Below are 21808 nucleotides of genomic sequence, written 5' to 3' on the forward strand. Positions count from 1 at the left end.
ATGTAGATTGGTACAAACTCTTTGGAAAAAATTTGGAGTTGTCTTGAAAAGGTGAGCATTTACAGACTTTTAAAACAGATATTATACTATTAAGCATATGGCTTAGAAAAAAATTATCTATTCACCAAGAGACATGTACAAAATATCTGATTGCACATTTCACGATAGCTAAAAAATACACCAATCTGGAAATAAGGCAAAACTTCACTCACTTGAGGTGAGTTAGTGACTTTAATATTTACGCATAATGGAATATTTAAAGCAATGGAAATCAATGAACAACCTACTACAATAGCAACATGGATGAGTTGTAGAGACATAGTGTTAAGTGAAATAAATAATTGCAGAATGTTACGTAATGCCAGTTTTAAAAGCTCTAGAGCAAGAAACACAAAACAGTGTATTTTTTAGGAAACTAGATTTTGAAAAAAACATATATTTTAAATGCAAGTAATTCATGAACACAAAATTATAGATATTAATTTATCTTTTTAAGGAAGCAAGACATAGTAATAAAAATTAGGTCTAGGTTGCAAAAACCCTGAAATATTCTTACTATTTTTATTGTTCTGTTTCATATTTATATGCTTGTTTAATCATTTATATTAATGTTGCAAATTTAAAAGTGAATATCCAGAATATAAAGAAGTCTCTAAATAGACAATTTACATATATGTAAATAAAAAACCCAAAATAAAAATTAGTTGTTCAATAAAATTAAATGAGTTGTTCAATAAAATTCAATTAAATGAGTTGTTCAATAAAAAATAATAATACAGTTTTTATGCTAGAGTTTTGATGTCTATGGGCTCCTTGATAGCAACAAAGAAAGAACAACTATACTCAATATCCTTTAAAAATTAGAAGTACAAATTCTTCCAGATAACATCCACCACCACCACCAGAACAACAAAACTGGGCGATGTATCTCCAGAAAACCTGCTCTAAAGAAATAAAAATTATTCAGGCAAATTATCATTAAGAAGGAAATGCAAACTTGTAAGAATTGATGAAGGAAAACAAAGACTTAAGTATGAGTTTTAAAAATAAAATTTATGGCCAGGTGCAGTGTCTCACTTCTGTAATCCCAGCACTTTGGGAGGCCCAGGGGGGTGGATCACGAGGTCAAGAGATTGAGACCATTCTGGCTAACATGGTGAAACCCCGTCTCTACTAAAAACACAAAAATTAGCTGGGTGTGCTGGCGTGTGCCTGTAATCACAGCTACTTGGGAGGCTGAGATAGGAGAACCAGTCGAACCTGGGAGGCAGAGGTTGTAGTGAGCCAAGATTGCACCACTGCACTCCAGCCTGATGACAGAGTGAGACTCCGTCGCCAAAAAAAAAAAATTATGAAACATTAACAGTACCAGACAAATACAAAATATCTAGGGAATTCTAAATGCTAACTAAAATGTATGAATACAATGATGCAAGGTATAACAATTAAATAGAATTTGTGTGTAAGATTTTAGCACTTTGGGGAATGTTTGAAAGAAATAATTTTTATCAACTAAGTGAATAATCTATGTTGTAAATCTTGAGTCACTACTTAAAGCACAATAAAACATGCATAAATAAAGGAAAATGGACTGAGAGTATTTTATTTATCTAAAGGAAGGCAGGATGGAGTAAAACAAATTTAAAACTGATACACCAACTGGGAAACAAGTGATAAAATGACAGATATTGATGGATGGCAGAATATGTACCCTAAAATAAGCCATGTGAGTATAAAGATTATTTCGAGCTGAAGGCACTTCCAAAACAGCAAATGTAAAAATGGCATTCTAATCTCTTTTCATCCTGGAAAGAAGAGATAAAAATTCCCATGTGAGAGATGTACTCCCCCTACCAGAAGAAAAGAAATATTCTTGGCTGAACAGTCATGGCTAAGTGAATTCTGTACAGATCTTGTTAGAACAATTATTATTTTCTTATGACAATATTGCTATTTATCATCAAATGTATTGAGAGATTGGGTTAATGCCTCCTCATTATGTATTATTCTTCATTTTACTGAAAATGTCTGGTCTGAGGAAGAACTGGATCTAGCTAGCCATCAGCTGTTTTCTGTGTTGCAGAGTTATGCATGAGCTTATCAAAAGATACAAATAGCAGTGGATCAAGGGGGAAATAGAGTAATTAAATTAATACAAGACTATGAAAATATATATGGTGGTTTTCCCAGGAATATTAGGTTTAAAAAATTTCTTCAACATGTCAAAAAGAACCTTTATTTACTTTATAACAGACTCTCAATGCTTTATTGTCAAATACCTTTGGAGCAGGTGCTCTCTGAACTGAAGTTTTCTGACCCTTCTGAGCTTTTGGAAGAGGCACTGCCTTCTGACCTGTTGCTCCCTGGGAAGGAACCTTGTAGGCTGGAGCCTTCTCTCCTGCAGGTCATCTTTTTTTGGCTGGAACTTCAACAGCAGCTGCAGAAGCTGCAGCAGCACCTTTATCAGCAGGTGCTTTTTTGGGAGAAGTTACCAGGACAGCTGCCTTTTGAAGCTTCTTAATTCCATTCTTGATTATCTGTTCCTCATTTTCTTTGCATTCATGACTTTAAAATTATCGAAATCTGTCATCTTGGCTTTCCTTTCTATGGTTTCAATCTTCCTTTCCCACCTGTGGCTGCCCATTTTGTATTGTCATTGGCCTTCTGCCAGGCTTGTCGGACATGCTTCTGGAGCATGCTGTGTAGGAACTTGAGGATGAAGTCAGTGAGCTGCATGCATTTAAAGGAGCAGCATGTCTCCTTATCCTAGTGCAATGTCCATTAAACAAAGCCCTGTTTTGAATAATAACATTTACAATCAGGATCAGCTTTCTGACATGAGGTCCAAAAGAGACTGAGGCCACCTGGCCAAACTCTGATGCACCTAAACACAAACACCTTATGTAAATCTATCCCTACTCTACACTGCTTCAAATGTTAGGGATATTAAAATTGGTACTATTTCTGCATTTGTTCTATAATGATACACACAACGTAAGTATTCTGAAAGATACGATCATTTTGCTTTAAGGAGTCTGTGACCAGATACCGGAGGTCGAATTTTTTCATTGTTTTCTAGTATCATATTTTAGCATTAAAAGATAACACCAGCTTGATTATTTTTATTTTTACCCTAAGGGATGACTTATTTTGTTTGCCTAATGCCTGAAAATTTATTTCTCTCTCCTTGAAATTTAACAACTTAAATGAATTATTTTTAAAAGCAAAACAAAACAATACATTTCTCTCAAATCAACATTCATGTCACATGAGTTCTTGTGCCATATCTTCAATATTATGCATGTAAATATATTTCCTAATTGTTTTTGTTAATCCTTTAGAAGTGCATTGCCTCATATACAAGCTGTTATTTTGTTTTCTTTAAATTTATGTACTGGTCTTACGTTTAGTGTAATATTAATGTAGCTAAACTTTTTAAAAAATTATTATTATTATTATTTTGAGACGGACTCTAACTTTGTCACCACCCAGGCTGGAGTGCAGTAAGGCGATCTCAGTTTACTGCAACCTCTGCCTCTCCAGGTTCAAGTGATTCTTCTGCCTCAGCCTCCTGAATAGCTGAGATTACAGGTTTGCACCACCATGCCCAGCTAAGTTTTGTATTTTTAGTAAAGGTGGGGTTTCACCATGTTGACTAGCCTGGTCTCGAACTCCTGACCTCAGGTGATCCACCTGCCTCAGCCTCCCAAAGTGCTGGGATTACAGGCAAGAGGCACAGCACCCAGCCTTAAAACTTTTCATGAATGATTTCCATTATTTGAAATGTGATGAGGCTCTCTAGATGAATTACCTTGTGGTTATTGTGATCCTTAATATTGAGTATCAACTTAATTGGATTGAAAGATCCAAAGTATTGTTCCTGAGTGTGTCTGTGACAGTGTTGCCAAAGGAGATTAACATTTAAGTCAGTGGACTGGGAAAGGCCGACCCACCCTCAATTTGGGTTGGAACAATCTAATCAGCTGTAGCACAGTCAGAATAAAAGCAGGCAGAAGAACATGGAAAAACTAGACTAGTTTAATCTTCTGGCCTACGTCTTTCTCCCGGGCTGGATGCTTCCTGCCCTTGAACATTGGGCTCCACTTCTTCAGCTTTGGGACTAGGATGGCTTCCTTGCTCCCTAGCCTGAAAATTATCTATTTTGGGAACTCACCTTGTGATCCTATAAGTCAATACACCTTAATAAACTCACCTCTATATATACATCTATCCTATTTACGCTGTCCCTCTAGAGAACCCTGACTAATACAGTTATTTTTGTGACATTTCCTTGTGTACTTGAAAACAATAACCCCCCAGCCATTCTTTATTCCATTGTTCTACATATTAGTATGTCAAGTTGGCTAAATGAAATTTTTAGCTATTATTTTTCTTTATTTTTATAACAACTTGCTCTAATGCAAAGATCTGTATTAAAGTCTACTATGGCTGTGGATTTGCACACTTCTCTTTTTAATTTTGTATATTTTTGTAAAATATGTTTTAGAATCATGTTTTTGGATATACATATAATTAGAACTAGAACTTCTTTCTTTTGAACTGAACCTTTTATTATTATGAAATGTTTCTTTCATTTTTTAATAAACATTATTAAAAGTTTATGGATAGTCTTATAATAATTCAGCTATACCAGTTATCTTTTTGTTGGTGTTTGCATGATAATTTGTTTCTCTTCTTTCACTTTCGACCTTTGTGTGTGTGTGTGTGTGTGTGTGTGTGTGTGTGTGTGTGTGTATGAGTTTTATTTGTTTGTTTTTCTGTCAAAAATAGACAAACTGACCAACGGAAGGAAAAAGAAAAAAGAAAGGTAGAGGAAGAGTCCAGCAACAAAGTCATTCATATACATTGTCTGACTTAAGCTTAAAGCACTACACAAAAGTGTTAAAAAATGTTTTATTAAAATAAATGGTTCTATGTTGATTGGATAAATATAGGAAAAATGATTTCCAATATATTATTGAGAACATAGACAAAAAGCATCCTTTATCCATTACAGTCCTAAATCTGAAAGCTTAAACAAGAGTTTAGGAAAAAAAAAAAACAGAAAAATAGTTTATGATATTGGTGTAACCAAATATGTATTACACAGGACACAAAAAATGTTACACCCAGAAGATAAAAAATAAGTTATGAATCAAAAATGTGACAACAAAAAAGAAAAATAATAAAAAATATAGACAGTTACTCTAAAAGTAAGTTAATTAAATAGACAATAAATAATTTTAAAACATGCTTGATGTTACCTAAGAAAAACAACTTATGTCTCAAAGCTATACCATATATCAAAGAGTTTTATGAGTAAAACAAAATAGAAAAGAAAAACATAATTTCAAGTATTAGTGAGAAAATGAAGTAAAACAAATCTTATAAACTTAACACTTTAGAAAATGATTTGACACCTAGTAACTGCCTTTATACACATATCCCATATTTATTCGCTTATAGACATGCATAGTTCTAGTAAGATACCCAAAATAAATTTCTACATGTATTCATTAATGGACATATAAAATAAAGTTTATAGCAATTTTTTATCTTACAAGCCTTGGAACAGTAAAACCCCAAATACATATCAACAGAATTATGGATAAATAAATTGTGGTATATTCATACAATAGGCTACTATAAATAAATAAATATATATATATATCAAAAAGAATAACTGAACACAACTATATTCAAAAACATGGGTGAATCTTCCACACCTAATATTAAGCCAAGGAACACAAAACTCTTCATTCTGTATAATTTATTTTTATACTGTTTTAAAATGAGCCAGATAGATAAGTGCATATATCATATATATGCACATACACACATATATATGATATATGCACTTATATATAACACGTATATATATATATGCACTTACATATAATATGTATATATATATACTTCTAGAAGTCAGAATAGCAATTACCCTTGTCATATGGTGTAACAGCTACAAGAGGATGACTGGTATGTATTCAACTTGTTTTGACATAGGTGCTGATTACATGAGTATATTCACTTTGTGAAATATCATTGTGCTGAACACTTACACTTTAGAAACTACTGTTTGCTTATTATGCAACAATAAAATATGTAAAAAGAAAAAATACTATAGGTTTCCTATGACCCCATGTATTAATATTATAAAACATATAAAAAAGAACTGATAAAGAACTTTTAATAATGATGAACTAGACTGTTGTTGATTCTATATTTACTAACCCAGTTGTGTCATATCTGCCACTAGAATATAGATCCTATTTTTAACTAAGAAAATAAACATTTGAACTAAACCTAAGCAAACGTGAAAATATCTAATTTCAAAGGAAAGGTGTGTATTGGGAAGTGAATATCCCCGACATAATCTATGTTTTCACCCAAAATAGTTCAGAAATCTTAATAGGATGTATATATAAATTATATATACAACTACAAAAACAGGCATAATAGTATTACTTGGCTTTGTTTTTTGAATTTTACTTATAAACATACATACTTAAGCAGTTCTTAAATTTTGCTATTTTTTGTTATTTTCTATTGAATAGCAATAGTTAGGGTCATTAAAATGAGAAAGAGTTGGACTAAGTTGGACTAAGTTCAAGATTTCAGAGCAGACAGTTGCAAAATCACTGTTAAGAGTAAAGTGAACTTTGACTGACTTGTTTTTAACTGGCTTCTCAGCTATAGACCACAACATTATCCCCCAGGTTAAATATTGCTGAAATGATTCTTAGTAGCTCTAGTAAGAGAGTATATACTCTCTAAACTGAGAATTTCAAGTAAATTTCTGCTTGACACATGAGTTGGATGTAAGTTTTGAAGAAATTATTTGGTATCTTAGGAACTTTTTTCCAGTCTAGTGAATGTGTCAGAGATTGATTGTTTACTGCTCACCTTTAGTAGACAGTTTATGAACTGTTTACTTAGTACAAGATAGTATAAGCTTTTCCAGCAACAAAATTTCCTGTAGAAAGTCTCCTCTAGGAAAAATGCATCAGGATCTTAACTATGAATGCTGAACAAGATTTAGTTTTTTATACAAGCTGTAAGTTTTTGAGACTATGTTACAGAAGTGATATGTCGGGGTTTTTACGTTTGTTTTTTATTTTGCTAAAATGAAAGCGACTACTACATATCATGACTACTGAAGAATAGAGTTTTCTGACATTATTCTTATTAGCTTATTTTTATTGTCAAGCCTTGTTACTTTACAGTAATTCCACATGGTTCCTGAAGTTTGAATGTGATATTTTTCCAAATATATATTCCATAATCAAATAAAATATTTCACAAAAACATTCAATAAGAGACAAGCTGAACTCTTTATTGTTTCCTTACCATTGTGATAGCTGCTGGATGCTAGAAATACACCAATATATGATGCAAATTTTAAACCCTAGAGAAATGTCTTCTTTACATAAAAATAATTATATATGTAAATAGAATGTACTCATATATTCATATTCACTAGTTTATACTCATATATTCTATCAAGTCTATTTATAAATATATATTTACATATATAATATGCTATATGTAAATATATACTTATGTATGTAATGTAACATATATTTATGCCTAATAGATACTATATATGGAAATATAAACTTATTTACATCTAAATATATAGCTATATATACATTTTATTCTTGTTTACTTCTCTCATGAAAAATAGTATCATGAAAACAAAAGAAGCAGAAAAATTCTTGCTAAGCCTACTAACCATTCCAAAATATAAACAAGAATAAAATGCAGACTTACATCTAAAATATATAGCTATATAAGTGTGTGTAATAAAAATATGTAAATAGATCTAATATATAGCATATTATTTACATATAATATTTACATAAGTATATAAAATATATATATAATATAATTATATGAGCCTATGATATATTACAAAATAAGTGCTATAAATATCACAAAATGTAAAGGAATAAAATACAAATTAAACTGTTTTCACTACATTTCAGGTACTAGAACTCTTTCAGACAAGAGTGTGCCATATAGAAGAATACTTGAAAGTAAGTCTATAAAATTTGTTTCCGTTCATTTTAATTCAATAAAATGTCTTTCTAATGTAAAACATTCCTGCTAGGCATTTTATGAACATTGAGCTAACATGTCAAGATGGAAAATTTTTAATGTTTTTTAAAAGTGAGAGATTTTAACATGCATTTTGAAATATTTTGTCTTCCATGTCTGAAAATAAATTGTTATAAAAGTTGTCAAGATGTGTGTTTCTTATCACTGAGTTGAATTTTGAAGGATTTCAGAAAGTTATCATGCAGCATAATAATTCTCAGTATTAATCAGTGTGATTACAGTCATAGACAATTAATTTACCTTTTAGGCAGAAGTGTGGCTAAAGGAATTGTCAGGAGGAAGACAGAAGAGAGTTGCATATCTTGGCTACTCTGATTTAGCAATCATTGTTCATGTCTAACGACATTACTTATATCAACCCTATTACATTGTCATTTAGATGTACATGGATAGTGATATTCTCCACTTCAAGCATAAGTTTAAAAATTAAGAAGTCATTTGCTTGACTCAAATGAACACTCCATGATCAGTGAGCCACTTACTGCTACTACTGTGAGTATTCTATTTGAAAAATACCTAATTTTTTAAAACTCTTCAAACCAAGTCCTGCTTGAAGATTTTAGGCCACAAAGATCTTCATGTATATGCCCTGTCACTAAATAAATAATGTAGGTTGTGCTACCCAAACCATGAGAGATGCTATTAAGGTTCACTTGAGAGCTTGTTTATTTTTAAGCAAAAAATTTTCTTGTGAAAACAAATAACAAGCTGGGGGTTATTATTAAATATTCTGAGGCAAAAGACCCTCCTCTTAGAGCTTGAAACAGTAGTTTGACTATGCCTCTAAGTATGAAAAACAAAAGGACTTTTTTTTCCTGAGTTTGTATTTTGAAGTTAATTATTCTCATGTAGGACACCATGATACTGCTAGGCAAACTCAATTTATTTGCCAGTCTCCTGAGTTTGAGAGAAGTAAACAAGTATAAAATGCAGATACATGCTTATAATTATATAAAATAATATTTTTATATCTGCACAGCCATTTACTGTTTATGTATGAAATAATGTCTGCAGGTAGGAGCATACTTTTTGGTAACAAGTAATTCAGATTCTAAGAAATAACATTCTCCTTTTTATTTTTGCTTACATGATGATTATTCCAACAACTTTGTTAAATGAATTCAGTTACTTTTCTGAGCCATGTGTAGAGGTAATGAAAAATTAGGACTTGGAAGGTATGTCTAGGATTCCTTAACAGAGAATCCACTGTCCCTCTTATTTATGTGACATTCATCTGGCATAAGCAAAGAATGTGTTCTCTTGATATTCCACTAACTTACTTGCACTCAAAAGTGCTTAAAATTGCAATGATGTGATGAAATCAATGTGGGATACTATAGACAGAATATAAAAATATTAAAATACATGTTTATAAAATAATAGTGGTTTATAACAAACATGTTCTTGTGTTTTTATGGTTAAATAACCTTGGCAAGAGATGTACAGAGTAAAATTAATGCAAATGATAGAGATTTCCTTGACATTAAAATACTGGTGGAGGTGCTGTGTAGATAATTTTGCATGTAGCCTAGAAAATAGTGGAGAATTTGGACATGTTCCTCTATTTTGAGGAAAAAGAGCCAAATTGTACCAGTAAAAGTTAAGAAATACATATATGGGAAAATTTTTTATAGAGTAGCTTAAGCATATGGGAAGTAAAATGGGAAAACTTACCTAAACCTATATTAAAGGGCTTTTAGCCTCTGACCTATGATTTAAAACTGTTCTCTGTGATACATCTGTGCAAAGTTTTCAAGAGGCTATTGGAATTGGCAAAGTTCCATAAATTCCAATATTAAATAACTGTACATGGAAACATTTGACAGAGCAGTTAGCTAGTTTACAAAAATTGGATATAATTTATGTGGAAGGAAGCCTAAAAGGAAAGAAGAAAAGAGGTTAAAGAATAGATTTGAGGCATGACATAAAAAAGATAAAGAGGTAATAGAGCAAGTAGAAGGAAGAATTTCAAGATATGAAATTATATCTAGGAAAAAATAGTATCATGGAAACAAAAGAAGCAGAGAAATTCTTGCTAAGCCTACTAACCATTCCAAAATATACAGAAATGCAGACTGCAAACAAAAAACAAGGATCCAATATTTGTTTTAATTATCCTTATAGAATAATATAAAATCAGTGAGAAGATGTATGCAAAGAAACTAAGATAAGCAATAGAGTAGGACAGTAAAAATAGGGTATTTGGATGAGAAATATTGAAATGGAAAACCATGACTTGTCCACTCACAGAGGAAAAGAATCCAAAAGGTAGCAGTTGAACTATGAAAACAAGGAAATATGAGATGTACAAGATTTGAATGACTTAAATGTGTGGGATTTAGGAAAGAACATGAGGCAAGGCAGCAGATTTTCGTAATGGAAATTCTTTTATTTGTACAATCCTTGGTAATGAGAACACTTAATTATGTTTATATCCATAAACAGTAAATTCATTGAGCACTGGCTACATAAAGGACTACTATTTTAAGCTACTGGGTTTAGGATATCTTATTGCACAGTAAAACTGATGGAATACCAATGCTTTAAAAAAATTCAAGATAATTAAAAATCCTATAATATTAATTTTAAATGTATCTTACAATAATTTTAAATTGTATAGGAATTGTTTGGGAAAAAGCTTATTCGTTGGGATCCATATGAGACCTAAAAGTACATGTTTTTATTCTAAAATTTGAATTTTCTTTTAATTGCTTCATTCCACCTCATCAGGTTAGTTGATACAAATAAAAACAAATGAAGGCCTAAGGGACTGGGAGAAAGAACTAGAAATATGAAAAATTATAGAAGTAGGATGGATATATGGTAAACATGTATTTTGGTGTATTTGGAATAGGCATGGTTTATGTCAGTATTTCCAATGTCCTATCTGTCTTAGCATCTGTCCCAACCTCTTCTCTCCCAAGTATTTCACAAATTGGACACAACATCTTCTGTGGTCACTCTAGAACCTGGGAATATGGTAGCATGAACATAATAAAATCAAAGCAAATTTTTATCTAGTTATTGTTTTCCCTAAGTTGGTGGTATTTAAAAGTTACGATTCAGGCATGGATAGTGACAACCCTCCTAAACAAAAAACAACCATTAGTAATTTCATGAAACTCTTGTTTTATATTTCAAATAAAAAATCTACAACTATAATTTCATTGTAAAGATTTATTTAAAAATTAATTGTGATATGTTAATAAGGTTATATCTGTTTTCTGTCAAATGGTCCAGACAAACATCGTTGGTTTCCTTGGTTTGGACGCTATCCGATATTCAAACTTTAGAAAAGATAACAGGTTTTCACAAGTCACTATCTGCAAAGAATTAATAATGACTCCATTGTTCTTTTATTATTATTTTTGCTGAAATTTTAATTGAGTCAAAATGTTAAACTTCGAAAAATAGTAGTTTGAAGAAAGTTTTCAGAAAAATTCCTCAATATTTTAAGATAGTAGGAATAATAAGCTGATGACCCTGATTTATAAAAACCTTCTAAGAAATCTGCTTATAGAGAAGACACACATCTTGCTCTCCTACTTCAAACTGGTTTCCGATAGAAGAAAAAATAATAATTTTCTTCTATTAAATAGTTTGAAGAAACAAAGTTCTTAAAATATAAACTATGTTCCTATCACCTTACGGCTATAGCAGTGCATGCAAACTAGATTATGCAGAACAATTTTTAAAAGTTTTGATGTTTTCATCAAAATAGGAATATGTATATGAGTTAGACCTTGAGTCAGTGCTATTAAAGTGCTAATAAATAAAATTATTTTCAAATTGAACAAGTTTCTTTAAATTGGAAAGTCAGTTTACAATTATTACTTTTATTTGATCAACTTCACTTAGATTTGAGGTAAAAAAGACATACTTAATTTCGATATGAAGTATAACTAGACTATACAAGCAATTTTAAATGCCAATGGTTTTTTTCTTTATCACACAATCCGGTGGTGAGTCCCTGTTTCATAGCCATTATTATCCAAGCACATTACCAATACCATCTCTTTACATTTTCAAACTATAAGATTGGAATGACCACATGTGCTTTGAACTTCTTCACTATTCTTACTGCTCACCTTCCAAATCTCCAAGTTTGTTGTTTTTGATTTTTAATACTACGTTCTAAATATCTAGTAACATATCAAATGCAATTATCTTGTTTTATTTTGACATAGACTACTTCAACAGTTTTCTATCTTCTTCTATTATTATTTTTTCGAGATGATGTTTTGCTCTTGTTGCTCAGGCAGGGGTGCAATGCTGTGACCTTAGCTTACCGCAACTCTGCCACCTCCACCTCCTGGTTCAAGGGATTTTCCTGCCTCAGCCTCCTGAGTAGCTGGGATTATAGGTGCACACCACCACACCCAGCTAATGTGCGTGCGTGTGTGTGTGTGTGTGTGTGTGTGTTTTAGTAGAGATGGGGTTTCACTATTTTGACCAGCCAGGTCTCAAACTCCTGACCTCAGATGATCTGCCCACCTCGGCCTCCCAAAGTATTGGGATTACAGGTGTAAGCCACCATGCCCGGCCCAGTTTTCTATCTTATTTTAATTTTCTCCAGTATTCACCAATACCAGTTCATCTTTTATACTGCCTAAACTTTCTGAAATGTAAATCACTTTTCAGGTATTATGAGTATTGAATTAGAGATAGCAAATGTATTTTAGCAAGTAGTTACATTCACAAATTTGGAATCCATGAATAATGAGAAGAGACTGTATCATCATTAAATTTTAGCATTTATTTGCCCCTTACTCTATTATCCATCTTCTTTTTATTCCAAGGGTGCATTCATCATATTGTTCCTGAATCACTCTAACTACTGAAAAAAGGATAATTTGGGGATTTTGAAATCCAGGATTTAGAAATATTATGGGATATTAAGGATTGCAGGTAGTACATATACTTATATATAATGCTAATATAGCATTTAAAAACTATAGTGAATCATTTTACCCTATATTATCTGCATTAATCTTAAAAATCTCTTGAGTTAGAGTTATTGATATTTTTATATATAGCAAAAATAATTGAAGCTAAGAAGTAATGTGTTTTATTCATTGTTGCTATAACAAGTAAATGGTACAGATAGAACGCAAATTCATAGGTAGCTTCTGTCATGATATAAATGTCTGTTTCCAATAATTTATGCATCATACATTCAATAGACCATAGGTGTAATTCATTCAGAAGTTATTAATTATATTTATAAAGGCTTCAAAATGAAATAGCAGTTTAAATTTGAATTTATTTCTGATAAGAACAAATAGCTAAGAATTGATATATTCTCAAAAAATTTGAAAATTATAACCTAAAAACAGCTGCTCAAAAATGGTGTGTATACATACCATTAAGAGCAAATAATAAAGCAGATCTTCTTTAGGTTCTAGAATTTCAGTTCACATATGCATGTTCTGTACACCTCACCTCTGATACCTTTGTATGACACTATTTGAGAAACTCTTCTAGCATTATGATATTGATCATGGCATCTTGGGCACTTACTGTGTACAGTAATTTTAAATTCTACATTCAAATAAAATTAAATTTTGATTTGACTTGTTTTACCATAAATTTAGAAAGTGAAAAAAAGCAGAAAACGAATTTTTACATTCAGTAGAAACAGAATCTGTTCCTAGTATGGTCAATATCTATCAAAATATTTAGTACTTTTGGTGCTTATGCAGAGCAGAACCTAGCAATTTGAGATTTTATTTATGTTAAACATACCTATGATAAATACGTGTTTAATAATTTCCATTGATTTGGAGAATAAATTTGCCATTCAAAAATCTTCATGTTCTTAGTTATTATAAAACTTATATTTCTTTTTAAATATTATACGAAAATATTTTAGAGATAATATACTTTTAGGACTATTATGTTCGTAGAAATAGACATTGGATTAAGAGGGAAAATGTGTTGGCAAAGTGAAATTGTCTGTGATAAAAACATGCTTATATATGGTGAAACAATATTTTTTAAGATTGTGCAATTTGGGTACCTATAAAATATGGATAACAATGTTAGATTTCTAGAATTCTGTTGTGTGTTTAATGTGACTGTTATAGAGCATGTTCAATTGCCAGGTTTTACATGCCTGGCTCCACACTACTCATGAGTTGCAGATTTGTTTCTTAGCTCAGAGTACTGATCTCATGGAATAAATTTTTGACATCATGTGTTCAGTTGTCAGAAGACTAGTTTAGCCTAAATGTTCAGATTTTTATGATGAAACTGTACATATAAGCACTTAAGGTCCCTAATATACCTGATAATCATATGTTATCAGCAGAGATGGTCTCCTACTCTATGCAATTTTCCTGTCCTCTTCATGACTTATTTACTTTTATTACTAAATATTTTCATTACTTTACAAGTACAAGTAGCTGAGTTTCCATGATCATCTCACAGAAGTATAAAAAATAAGTGTGAAAATTTCTCTATTCCAACTAAAAATTATCTACTTCAGCTCAATTTACAGAAGAAGATATTTGAAATCAATTGAAACTCACCTAAAATAACGCAGATCTATCCTGTTAGCGCTGGGAATAGACCTATTTTCTTATCGTGCTTTAATTATTATTTTCTCTAAACCATTCTTCAATAATTAAAAAAGAAACAAATTTTAAAACAGGTTTGTAGAGAAAGCACTATCTTCTTTTGTTTGGTAACTGCACCTACCAAAATAAATAAAATGATAGTATTTCGATTTTTAAAGTCTGGCATTTGAATCAGTTTCTGGATTTGTTGAGAACTGGATGGGTTTTAAAGAGAAAGGTAGTGATGTAGGAAATCAGGGATCTCGTGGTTTCATATAAAAAATATTTTCTATATACTATAGTGATAATTTAATAAGAATAAAATGTTTATTGCTATTGGATATTTCCCTGTCACAAATTTTCACTATTCCCCCTTCCCCTGCTTTTTTTTTAAACCAATAAAGAAACTCAGTTTTAGGGAGTTTCCAAGGTAACAGAGTTAGTTTGAACAAACTGTGAATCTGTTTGTGTTTAACAATTCTGGTCTTATTTACCAACTACTTCCAAACTTCTATTCATATAGGAAACTGCACTTTCAAGAAAGAGTAGCTACTTCCTTTTCTTATAGAATGGAGACAGAAAATTTTCTATGTATCCGAAGAACTAGTGCTCAGGCTGAGAAATGGGTAAGAGAAAATAAATAAATTTTGATTTCTATCAACATGGCAATCCTTTGGGTCTGCTTTCCTTTCCTTCCGAGGTCATAATGTCACTTGTTGTCCATTTACCATATCTCTGTTTGTTTAATCCCTCATTAGCAGACATAAATCCAAGACCTGCCATATTTATGTAATGACCAAATAGTTCTGAAATGAAATTGCTATATCTCAACAGTATATTATTCAGCTCACTTTTTGGCTTTAATGAGGAGATATGGGATAGCCTATCAACCATTATTTACTGAAAATCAGCCCTATACATTCAATGTAAAAGAAATAAAAGAACTAAGTTTTTTTAAAAACTTTAATAGCTACACAATTTACAGAGGTATTTTGTTAAAATGAAGATTCCAACTCAATAGAGTTTAGTGGACTGAGATTATGCATTTCTAACAAGCATACAGGTGATGCCAACACATCTCACCTTTAGTTTGCAAGGACTCACATATATTGGTCATCTACTATTTTCTCTATTGAGCTATAATTCACAGAACGTGCACCAATTTAAAGTATACAACTCAGTGTATTTTAACGACTATACAGTGGTATTCAATCACCACAATGTAATTTTAAAATATTTTGATTTCCATCTTTTTAGTTTTATTGAGGCATAATTGACAAAATTTCAAACTGTACAATGTGATTAATATATCTATACACTGTAAAATGATTACCACACTCAAGCTAAATAATATATCCATTATCTTACAAAGCTACCTTTTTTTGTTCCAGAAGCTATGTTAATTAAATATGAAGGAGGTGTTAGAAACAAAATTAGTTATCAGGCAATTACACAAAATCATATTGCGTTATGAGAAACTATTTAACCTCAATTGATAGAAATCCAGTACACTTACACACTGCTACTTCATTGGACCTAATTCTCCACATTTAAAAATTACACTATTGTTATGAAAAAAGTATCAAGATACAGTTGATGAAATTGAAACTTCAATAAGAAAAACATTTAATAATCATTTTAACTCAATTTTTATTTATAATCAACAAATAATTGTACATATTTATGAAGTACATTGTGATGTATCAATACATGTATATATTCTATAATGATCAAATCATGAGGGTTAGCATATGTGTTACCTCAAAGCTTTATCATTTCTTTATGGTGATAATTTTCAAGGTCCTCTTTTCTAGCTATCTTGAAAGATAAAATAGAATATTGTTAGCCTAGTCACCCTACAATGTGATAGAACAATGAAATATTTCTTCTAACTGTATTTTTGTACTCATTAACCAACATTTCTCCCTATACTCCCCAGCCTCCTCTGGTAACCAATATTTTACTATCTACTAATACAAAATCAATTTTTCAGATTACACATATGAGTCAGATTAAGGAGTGTTTGTCTTTCTGTGCCCAGCTTATTTCACTTAACATTATGTCCTCAGGTTCACCCATGTTGTCACAAATGACAGAATTTCATTCTTGTTTATAGTTGAATAGTAGACCATTGTGTGTATTTACCATATTTTGTTTATAATACTTAATGTTTAATTTTCATGGCTAAATAATAATTGCACATATTTATGTGGCATATGTAATATTTTGATTGAAGTATACAGTGTATAATGATCAAATCAGGGTAATTCAGGTATCCATTACCTTAAGCATTTATCATTTTTTTGTGTTAAAAACAGTCTAATTCTACTCCTCAAGTTATTTTGAAATATAAAATAAGTTATTATCAACTACAGTCACCCTACTGTGCTACCAAACACTAGATTTTATTTCTTCTATTTAACTGTATTTATGTACACATTAACCAGCCAGTCTTTATCCCCTGCCCTCCCCACTAGGCTTCTCAGCCTCTGTTAACCATCATTCTACTTTCTATCTCCATGAGATCAACCTTATTAGCTCCCACATATGAGTGAAAACATGTGATATTTGACTTTCTGTGCCTCACTTATTTCACTAAATATTGTATTATCCAGTTCCATCCATGTTGTTGCAAATGACAGGGTTTCATTTTTTATTATGGCTAAATAACATATGCTTCATAAATGCACCACGTTTTTTTCTTTTTAATATAATGAATCCACTGATGGATTCAGGATTATTTGTTATATTAGCTATTGTGAATTGTACTGCAATAAACATGAGTGCAGCTATCTTTTCAATATACTGCTTTCCTTTCTCTGGAATATATATTCAGAAGTTGGATTCCTAGGTCACACAATAGTTATATTACTAGTTTTTGAAGATTCTTCATACTGTTCTCCATGGTGGCTGTACTAATTTACATTTCCACCTCCAACAGTTTAGAAGGGTTGTCTTTTTTCCATATCCTTGCCAGCATCCATTACTGCTTTTCTTTTCTTTTACCTCTTTTCTTTTTAATAAAATACTTTAATGTGGGTGAGATGATATTTCATTGTTGTTTTAATTTGCATTTCTCTGATGTTGAGGACTTTTTCATATGCTCTCTATTTATATTTTTTAAATTGTCTATCTCAGAAATTGTAATTCTTTTTTTTTTTTTTTTGATAGGTTTGTCTTTTAGTCTTCATATGAAAGATTTGAGGGGTTTACACATCACAGTCACAGTCTTAGAATATATTGTATTTCTTTGTGTGCTTACTTTAATCAGTGAGTTCTATACCTGGAGATGATTTCCTATTGCTTGCTAACATTCTTTTCTTTCAGACTGAAGAATTTTTGTTAGCATTTCTTGTAAGATAACTCTTGTGTGAATAAAATCCCTCAACTTTTGTTTGTATGAGAAAATATTTATTATTTATTTCTCCTTAACCTTTGAAGCATAACTTTGACGAATGTAATATTCTGGGTTAGAATGTTTCCCCCACCTCAGTACTTTGAATATGTCATTCTAATCCCTCCTGGCTTATGAGGTATCAGCTGAGAAGCCTCCCGTCAGATGTATCAGAGCTCCTTTACATGTTATTTGCCTTATTCTCCCCTCTTCCTGCTTTTGGGATCCTTATATAATTCTTGAGTTTTTGAGAGTTTGATTATTTATATGCCTTGAAGTAGTTTTATTTGGGTTCAGTCTACTCAGTGTTCTTTTTGCCTCCTTCAACCAGACACCTTTGTCTTTATCCGTGTGTGCAAAGTTCTGTGATTTCTTTTTTGAATAAAAGTTCTACCCTAATATATTTCTCTGCATCCTCTTTAAGACCAATCATTCTTCAGTAACTGGTATTTGCCTCTTGACTCTATTTTCTAAATCTTATAGTCATTTCCTTATTATAATAATTATTATAATTTCTTTTCTAACTATGTATTTTCATGTAGACTATATTTGAGTTACTAGTACTTTCTTTTGCTTGACCAATTCTGCTGCTGGGAGACTCTGGTCATTTTCTCAGTTTGTCAAATGAATTTTCACTTAATTTTAAAAACTATTTCAAATTTTAGGTTAAAAGTCTCAGATGGAATTTTGACTTCTGTTTTTGTATTACCTTGAATTTCATTGAGCTTCCCCAAGACAGCTATTCTAAATTTTCTGCCTGAGAGGTCACATATTTCCATCACTCCAGGACTGGTCACTGGATTATTATTTAATCTATTTGGAAAAGTGCTGACTTCCTGGATGTTCTCAATCTTGCCTATGTTCACTGATATCTGGGCATTGAAGAGAGAAGCAATTATTCCAATCTTCCCAGTATGGGCTTGTTTGTGTACATCCTTCTTGAGAGGGCTTTTCAAAAATCCAAAGTGAATTGAGTTTTGTTGGCTAAGCCTACAGTCACTACAGCTGCTTCAACAATAGTGGGCGCCCTAAGTCCAGGAAAACTGCAATTCTTGAAATTCCTAGATACAGTCTTGGGGGACTTGGGGAAGATAAGGGAGAATTTCCTGGGTATTAAGGCAAAGTCTCCCACTCTCTTTCCCTCAAACTGAAGGAGTCTCTTTCAGCATTGTGGTACATTGAGTTGGTGAAGGAGTGCCATGGGCACTCCTGTGGTCACCACATCTGGCACCATATTGGGTTGCACCTGAAGCTGATGGCCTCTCAGACCAGCTCATTTCTGGAGCTGGCCCAAGGATTGTGGCCTCTATTGTCTGGCTGTGGCTGATGTTTATTTAAGATCCAAGGCCACTTTAGTCAGCAAGTGGTGAATCCTGCTGGGCTGAGTCTATTCCACGAGGACAGAGGATTTCCTTCTGGCTAGGGGTGGGTCTAGAAATGCTATCTAAGAGTAAAAGTCTGAAACCAGGGCTTCAGTATTTTTCCTGATGCTGTCTTTTATTGTGTGTGAGCCAGTATCCATGTTGCAAGAAAAGGTTCACTGTGCTCCTTCCCTTTGTTTCCCCCAAGGTTGAAGAGTCTCTCCTGACACTACATGGCTGGTGTTGTACTGGGCTGCATCCCAATTCCACTGCCTGGGAGACCAGCACATCACTAGATCTTGCCCAAAGACTGCCATCACGATGACCTGATTACAACTCAAATTTATTCAAGGTTCCACTTTAATCAGCCTGTACTGAAGTCAGCCTGGACTTGAGTTCCTTCCCCTGGGACAGGGGATTTCCCTCTGCTCCAGGGCTACTTGAAATGCTTCTTCCTTGAGTACCGAAAAATTCTGCCCAGTGTAGTTTTTCATTGAATTAGAATGGCACTGAATCCCACATTCATTTCACTTTCTCTTTCACAATCACAGAGATTCTCTCTTCACTGCTCTGCCTGGGGCTGAGGGGAGGTGGTGTAAACAATCCAAGAGTTCTTCTGTTCTTTTTCTGTCTTTTTCAATATCTCTTTTATTGTTATTTATTAAAGCAAAGTACTAGGATCATTCATTTGATTATTTGTTTTTTAGGAAGATGCTTCTGCATGGCTAGTTGTTCTAGTTGTTCAATATGGTGTTTCTACAGAGGGTTCATCACTGGAGGGTTCTACTTGGCCCTAATGCACTATCTCTGACCCTACCAGATTTTCTTTTTTTTTTCTTCAACTTTTATTTTAAGTTCAGGAGTATATGTGCAGGATGTGCAGGTGTGTTACATAGATAAACATGTGCCATGGTGGTTTGCTACACAGATCATTCCATCACCTAGGTATTAAGCCCAGCATCCATTAGCTATTCCTCCTAATTATCTTCATTTCCCAATCCCCTCCTACAGGCCCCAGTGTCTGTTGTTCCCCTCCCTGTTCTCCTAATTCAGCTCCCACTTATAGGTGATATGCTGTGTTTGGTTTTCTGTTACTTCATTGGTTTCCTGAAAATAATGGCTTCCAACTCCATCTGTGTTCCTGCAAAGGCATGATCTCATTCCTTTTTATGGTTGGGCAGTATTCCACAGTGTATACGTCACATTTTTTTAAAAATCCATTCTATCACTGATGGGCATTTGGGTTGTTTCCATGTCTTTGCTATTGTGAATAGTGAGTGCTACAATAAGCATATGTGTGCATGTATCTTTATAAGATAATGATTTATATTCCTTTGGGTATATACCCAGTAATGGGATTGTTGGGTCAAATAGTATTTCTATTGCTAGGTGTTTGAGGAATCGCCACACTGTCTTCCACAATGGTTGAACTAATCTACCTCCCACTAACAGTGCAAAAGCATTCCTTTTTCTTTGCAACCTCGCCAGCATCTGTTATTTCTTGATTTTTTAATACTCATAATTCTGACTGGCATGTGATGGTGTTCTCATTGTGGTTTGGATTTGCATTTCTCTAATAATCAGTGATGTTGGTCTTCTCTTTTTTTGTATGTTTTTTGGCACATGAATGTTTTCTTTTGAGAAGTGTTTGTTTATGTCCTTTGCCCACTTTTTAATGGGGTTGTTTTTTTCTTGTAAATTTGTTTAAGTTCCTTATAAATTCTGGATAGGAGTCCTTTGTCAGATGGATAGATTGAAAAATTTTCTCCTATTCTGTAGGCTATCTGTTCACTATGGTGATTGTTTCTTTTGCTGTGCAGAATCTATTCAGTTTAATTGGACCCATTTATCAAATTTGGCTTTTGTTGCACTTGCTTTTGGTGTTTTTGTCATGAAATATTTGCCCATGCCTATGTCCTTAATGGCACTTCCTAGATTTCATTTGAGAGTTTCTATAGTTCTATGTTTTACATTTAAGTATTTAACCCATCTTGAGATAATTTTTGTATATGATGTAAGAAAGGGGTCCAATTTCAATTTTCTGCATATGATTAGCCAGCACTCTCAGCACCATTTATTAAATAGGGAATCATTACTCCATTGCTTGTTTTTGCCAAGTTTGTTGAAGATCAGATGGTTGTAGGTGTGCAGTCTTGTTTCTGAGTTGTCTATTCTGTTCTGTTGGTCTATGTGTCTGTTTTTGTGCCAGTACCATGCTGTTTTGGTTACTGTATCCTTATAGTATAGTTTGAAGTCAGATAATGTGATTTCTCCAGCTTTGTTTCTTTTTGCTTAGCATTGTCTTGGGTATTTGGGTTATTTTTAGTTCCCTATTAATTTTAAAATAGTTTATTCTAACTCTATGAAGAATGTGA

At 32.4% G+C, this 21808-nt stretch overlaps 1 pseudogene; it reads right to left on the reverse strand.

Annotated features, from left to right (window-relative positions):
• Window positions 1-860: 860 nt before the first annotated feature.
• Window positions 861-21808, reverse strand: part of LOC105725889 (large ribosomal subunit protein eL14-like) — a 107709-nt pseudogene continuing 86761 nt past the window's right edge.

Source organism: Aotus nancymaae, unplaced genomic scaffold, assembly GCF_030222135.1.
Source record: "Aotus nancymaae isolate 86718 unplaced genomic scaffold, 86718_ANA_hifiasm-v0.15.2.pri h1tg000014l, whole genome shotgun sequence".
Taxonomy (NCBI): Eukaryota; Metazoa; Chordata; class Mammalia; order Primates; family Aotidae; genus Aotus; species Aotus nancymaae.